Here is a 6,475-nt window from a genome sequence, read left to right as displayed (position 1 = left end):
CGAGACTCCGGCCTTGGACTACACTAGACCACCGGGGCAAATTACACTGGCGACCATTGCTCAGGCCAGGGAACCTGGTGGTTAATGTCAGCAAGGGGAGGTCAGCGCTTCCCTAGTGGCTCCAGCCCAGGGCGCCATTCCGCTGAGGTATTCCAGCCCTGAGCTGCTCCTCCTCCACCCTCCTCCCTCTGAGAGGTGCTGGGCAGCCATTTTCAGCACTGCAGGTCTCTGGGAATGCTGGGTTCAGTCTCCCTGTATACCTCTCCCAGGAGGAGTAAGGCTACCATCGCTATTTCCTACCAGCCACTGCTGCTGAGTAGTTGATTTTAGTGCCAACTGCAGTTCAATTTTGATTTCTGCATTGTATGTGACTAATGCTAGCTCTGCTGTCTGCTTATTCTTGCTGTATATTATATATAGCTCATTGGCGTTTCTATAATGGGTGCAGTATGTGCGGTGCACCCATTTCTCCTATACTTACCTTTCCGGAGTCCATCGCTGGCCGTATGTGGGCTCCCTCCTCTCCCGTAGCTGTCGCGCCGCTGCTAGCGCACTGATCACTAGAGACTCTGGCACAGTGCCAGAGTCTACAGCGCATGCGCAGGACTCCGGAAAAATGGTGCTGCGGCCATTTTTCGTAGTCCTGCGCATGCGCTGTAGACTCTGGCACTGTGCCAGAGTCTAGAGCGCTGAGAGCGCTAGCAGCAGCGTGACGGCTACGGGAGAGCAGGGGGCCCGCACACGGAGTCTGCACATGGGTCCCCTCCTCGCTAGAGATGCCCGTGATGTAGCTATCCCTATTTCTCTCAGCAACCCTGAGATACTTGGTTAGTACAGGGTTTTCCGTGATCCACATTACAAAATACATATTTGTGGGTACACATTGTCATATACTAATTTGTGTTGCACACTGCACATTGCCATATTGTGTTTACATCTCTATGGCTAGTAAAGGCGAAGGAACTAAACAGGCCCTGCCATACCCTGGTGTCCTGTATAACCTGTACAGCAAATTTATCTCCACAGGATGTTTTGCAAAATGTTCAGTGTGCCTCTTTTTATGCCCCAACTGTCCAGTCAGCCTACCCAGCTCTGCCACAAACAAAAGCCTCCTTGGGCTTATTTTTTTCCAGATGCAGGCAAAAATTGCAGACCATATTACAGCCCCAGTCCTAGCTCACCTTATGGGATTGCCACACCAATTGCCTGAACAAGTTCATTAGGCTATACCGGTCCCGCCTGTCTCTCCTCCATGTATGGACATGTTCTATGCCTCTGTGCAGAACCTAGCGGCCTCATCTTCTGCCTTTCACCATATGTTGCAGGGCCAAGGACCCTTGCCTACTGCTACTAGAACCACGCATGCTGTGCCATCTTCACAGTTTATGCCACTGTCAGATTCTGAGGAATCCTCTGGTGAAGCAGATAATGCAGGTCTCTCTGATGCCGACTCCCCATCTAGAGAGGAAGAGGTTCAGTCAAAATTTAACGTGGCTGCTTAAATGAGAGTGGTTAAGTTCACTCTTCACTTGTAAAATAGAACAACCAGAACCAGCACCTAAAGCAAAAGACCCTCTGTGTAAGAACTCAACTTTACCCATCCCTACAGCATCTTCCCAGAAGGAAGTGACAGATAGACAGTTGAATGCGTGCCTTAATTCATTATACTCTCTTACTGGCACTACTTCTTGGCTGGCCAATGCTATGGCCTGGGTGGCTAAGGCTATTGAAAGCTGGGCAGATGCCCTAGAAAATAAGAATTTACTCACCGGTAATTCTATTTCTCGTAGTCCGTAGTGGATGCTGGGGACTCCGTAAGGACCATGGGGAATAGACGGGCTCCGCAGGAGACTGGGCACTCTAAAGAAAGATTAGGTACTATCTTGTGTGCACTGGCTCCTCCCTCTATGCCCCTCCTCCAGACCTCAGTTAGGGAAACTGTGCCCGGAAGAGCTGACATTACAAGGAAAGGATTTTGGAATCCAGGGTAAGACTCATACCAGCCACACCAATCACACCGTACAACTCGTAATAACCTTACCCAGTTAACAGTATGAACAACAACTGAGCATCACTCAACGGATGGCTCATAACAATAACCCTTTATTAAGCATTAACTATATACACGTATTGCAGGAAGTCCGCACTTGGGACGGGCGCCCAGCATCCACTACGGACTACGAGAAATAGAATTACCGGTGAGTAAATTCTTATTTTCTCTAACGTCCTAGTGGATGCTGGGGACTCCGTAAGGACCATGGGGATTATACCAAAGCTCCCAAACGGGCGGGAGAGTGCGGATGACTCTGCAGCACCGAATGAGCAAACACAAGGTCCTCCTCAGCCAGGGTATCAAACTTGTAGAACTTTGCAAAAGTGTTTGAACCCGACCAAGTAGCCGCTCGGCAAAGCTGTAAAGCCGAGACCCCTCGGTTAGCCGCCCAAGAAGAGCCCACCTTCCTTGTGGAATGGGCTTTCACTGATTTTGGATGCGGCAATCCAGCCGCAGAATGAGCCTGCTGAATCGTGCTACAGATCCAGCGAGCAATAGTTTGCTTTGAAGCAGGAGCACCCAGCTTATTGGGTGCATACAGAATAAACAGCGAGTCAGTCTTTCTGACTCCAGCCGTTCTGGAAACATATATTTTCAAAGCCCGGACTACGTCCAGCAACTTGGAGTCCTCCAAGTCCCGAGTAGCCGCAGGGACCACAATAGGTTGGTTTAAATGAAACGATGATACCACCTTTGGGAGAAATTGGGGACGAGTCCGCAATTCTGCCCTGTCCATATGGAAGATCAAATAAGGGCTTTTACATGACAAAGCCGCCAATTCTGATACACGCCTCGCCGATGCTAAGGCCAACAGCATGACCACTTTCCACGTGAGATACTTTAGTTCCACAGTCTTAAGTGGTTCAAACCAGTGGGATTTCAGGAAATCCAACACAACGTTAAGATCCCAAGGTGCCACTGGTGGCACAAAAGGGGGATGAATATGCAGCACTCCCTTTACAAACGTCTGAACCTCAGGCAGTGAAGCCAGTTCTTTTTGAAAGAAAATGGATAGGGCCGAAATCTGGACCTTTATGGACCCTAATTTCAGGCCCATAGTCACACCTGACTGTAGGAAGTGCAGAAATCGACCCAGCTGGAATTCCTCTGTAGGGGCCATCCTGGCCTCACACCAAGCAACATATCTTCGCCATATACGGTGATAATGCTTAGCTGTTACATCCTTCCTAGCTTTTATCAGCGTAGGAATCACTTCATCCGGGATGCCCTTTTCCATTAGGATCCGGCGTTCAACCGCCATGCCGTCAAACGCAGCCGCGGTAAGTCTTGGAACAGACAGGGCCCCTGTTGCAACGGGTCCTGTCTGAGAGGCAGAGGCCATGGGTCCTCTGTGATCATCTCTTGTAGTTCTGGGTACCAAGTCCTTCTTGGCCAATCCGGAACGATGAGTATTGTTCTCACTCCTCTTTTTCTTACTATTCTCAGTACCTTGGGTATGAGAGGAAGAGGAGGGAACACATATACCGACTGGAACACCCAGGGTGTCACTAGCGCGTCAACAGCTATCGCCTGAGGGTCCCTTGACCTGGCGCAATATCTTTTTAGCTTTTTGTTGAGGCGGGACGCCATCATGTCCACCTGTGGCAGTTCCCATCGATTTGCAATCTGTGTGAAGACTTCTTGATGAAGTCCCCACTCTCCCGGGTGGAGGTCGTGTCTGCTGAGGAAGTCTGCTTCCCAGTTGTCCACTCCCGGAATGAACACTGCTGACAGTGCTTGTACGTGAATCTCCGCCCAACGAAGAATCTTTGTGGCTTCTGCCATCGCCACCCTGCTTCTTGTGCCGCCCTGGCGGTTTACATGGGCGACCGCCGTGATGTTGTCTGACTGAATCAGCACTGGTTGGTCTTGAAGCAGGGGCTCCGCTTGACTCAGGGTGTTGTATATGGCCCTTAGTTCCAGTATATTTATGTGCAGACAAGTCTCCTGACTTGACCACAGCCCTTGGAAGTTTCTTCCCTGAGTGACTGCCCCCCATCCGCGGAGGCTTGCATCCGTGGTCACCAGGACCCAGTCCTGTATGCCGAACCTGCGGCCCTCGAGAAGATGAGCACTCTGCAGCCAGCACAGAAGAGACACCCTGGCCCTCGGGGACAGGGTGATCAGCCGATGCATCTGAAGATGCGATCCGGACCACTTGTCCAACAGATCCCACTGAAAGATCCTCGCATGGAACCTGCCGAAGGGAATGGCTTCGTATGAGGCCACCATCTTTCCCAGGACTCGCGTGCAGTGATGCACCGACACCTGTTTTGGTTTTAGGAGGTCCCTGACCAGAGTCACTAACTCCTGGGCCTTCTCCTCCGGGAGAAACACCTTCTTCTGTTCTGTGTCCAGAATCATACCCAGGAAGGGCAGACGCGTCGTAGGAATCAGTTGCGACTTTGGAATATTCAGAATCCAGCCGTGCTGTTGCAACACTTCCTGAGAGTGTGCTACGCTGATCAACAACTGCTCCCTGGACCTCGCCCTTATGAGGAGATCGTCCAAGTACGGGATAACCGTAACTCCTTGCTTCCGAAGGAGTACCATCATTTCGGCCATTACCTTGGTAAATACTCTCGGTGCCGTGGACAGACCAAAGGGCAACATCTGGAATTGGTAATAACAGTCCTGTACCACAAACCTGAGGTACTCCTGGTGAGGTGGATAAATGGGGACATGCAAGTAAGCATCCTTGATGTCCAGAGATACCATAAAATCCCCCTCTTCCAGGCTTGCAATGACCGCTCTGAGCGATTCCATTTTGAACTTGAATTTTTTCATATAAATGTTCAAGGATTTTAAATTCAGAATGGGTCTTACCGAACCGTCCGGTTTCGGTACCACAAACAGTGTGGAATAGTAACCCCTTCCCTGTTGAAGGAGGGGGACCATTATTATCACTTGCTGGAGGTACAGCTTGTGAATTACCGCCAGGACTACCTCCCTTTCCGTGGGGGAAGCTGGCAAGGCTGATTTTAGGTAACGGTGAGGGGGAGTCACTTCGAACTCCAGCTTGTATCCCTGAGATACAATTTGTATAGCCCAAGGATCCACCTGTGAGCGAACCTACTGGTTGCTGAATTTTCGGAGACGCGCCCCCACCGCTCCTGGCTCCGGCTGTGGAGCCCCAGCGTCATGCGGTGGACTTAGTAGAAGCCGGGGAGGACTTTTGTTCCTGGGAACTAGCTGCATGGTGCAGCTTCTTTCCTCTACCCCTGCCTCTGGCAAGAAAGGATGCACCTCTGACCTTCTTGCTTCTCTGAGAACGAAAGGACTGCATTTGATAATACGGTGCTTTCTTAGGCTGTGAGGAAACCTGAGGCAAGAAAGTCGACTTTCCAGCAGTCGCTGTGGACACAAGGTCCGAGAGGCCGTCCCCAAACAATTCCTCACCCTTATAAGGCAAAACCTCCATGTGTTTTTTAGAATCGGCATCCCCTGTCCATTGCCGAGTCCATAAGACCCTCCTGGCAGAAATGGACATTGCATTAATTCTATAGCCCAGCAGGCAAATGTCCCTCTGGGCATCCCGCATATATAAGACGGCGTCTTTTATATGGCCCAGGGTTAGCAAGACAGTATCCCTGTCCAGGGCATCTATGTCCTCTGACAGAGTATCTGTCCATGCTGCTACACATCCAGGCTGAAGCAATAGCTGGTCTCAGTAGAGTACCAGAGTGTGTATACACTGACTTCAAGATAACTTCCTGCTTCCTATCCGCAGGATCCTTTAGGGCGGCCGTATCCTGAGACGGCAGGGCCACCTTCTTAGATAAGCGTGTCAGCACCTTGTCTACCCTAGGGGAGGATTCCCAACGTAACCTGTCCGTTGGAGGGAAAGGGTACGCCAGCAGTAATTTTTTGGAAATCACCACTTTCTTATCAGGGGAACTCCACGCTTCTTCACATAACTCATTTAATTCATGTGACGGGGGAAAAGTCACTGCCTGCTTTTTCTCCCCAAACATATACACCCTCTTGTCAGGGACAGGGTTAACCTCTGAAATGTGCAATACATCTTTCATTGCAATAATCATGTAGCGGATGGCCTTGGTCATCTTAGGCTGTAATTGTGCCTCATCATCGTCGACACTGGAGTCGGACTCCATGTCGGCATCTGTGTCAACCATCTGAGATAGTGGGCGTTTATGAGACCCTGACGGCCTCTGAGTCGCCTGGGCAGGCCCGGGTTGAGACCCCGGCTGTCCCAAGGCTGCAGCGTCATCAAACCTTTTATGCAAGGAGCTTACATTATCATTTAAGACCTTCCACATATCCATCCAATCAGGTGTCGGCCCCGACGGCGGCAACACCACATTTATCCGCACTTGCTCCGCCTCCACGTAACCCTCCTCATCAAACATGTCGACACAGCCGTACCGACACACAGCACACACACAGGGAATGCTCTGACTG

The sequence above is a fragment of the Pseudophryne corroboree genome, chromosome 2 (assembly GCF_028390025.1).
Source record: "Pseudophryne corroboree isolate aPseCor3 chromosome 2, aPseCor3.hap2, whole genome shotgun sequence".
Taxonomy (NCBI): Eukaryota; Metazoa; Chordata; class Amphibia; order Anura; family Myobatrachidae; genus Pseudophryne; species Pseudophryne corroboree.
Note: the sequence above shows the minus strand (reverse complement) of the source record.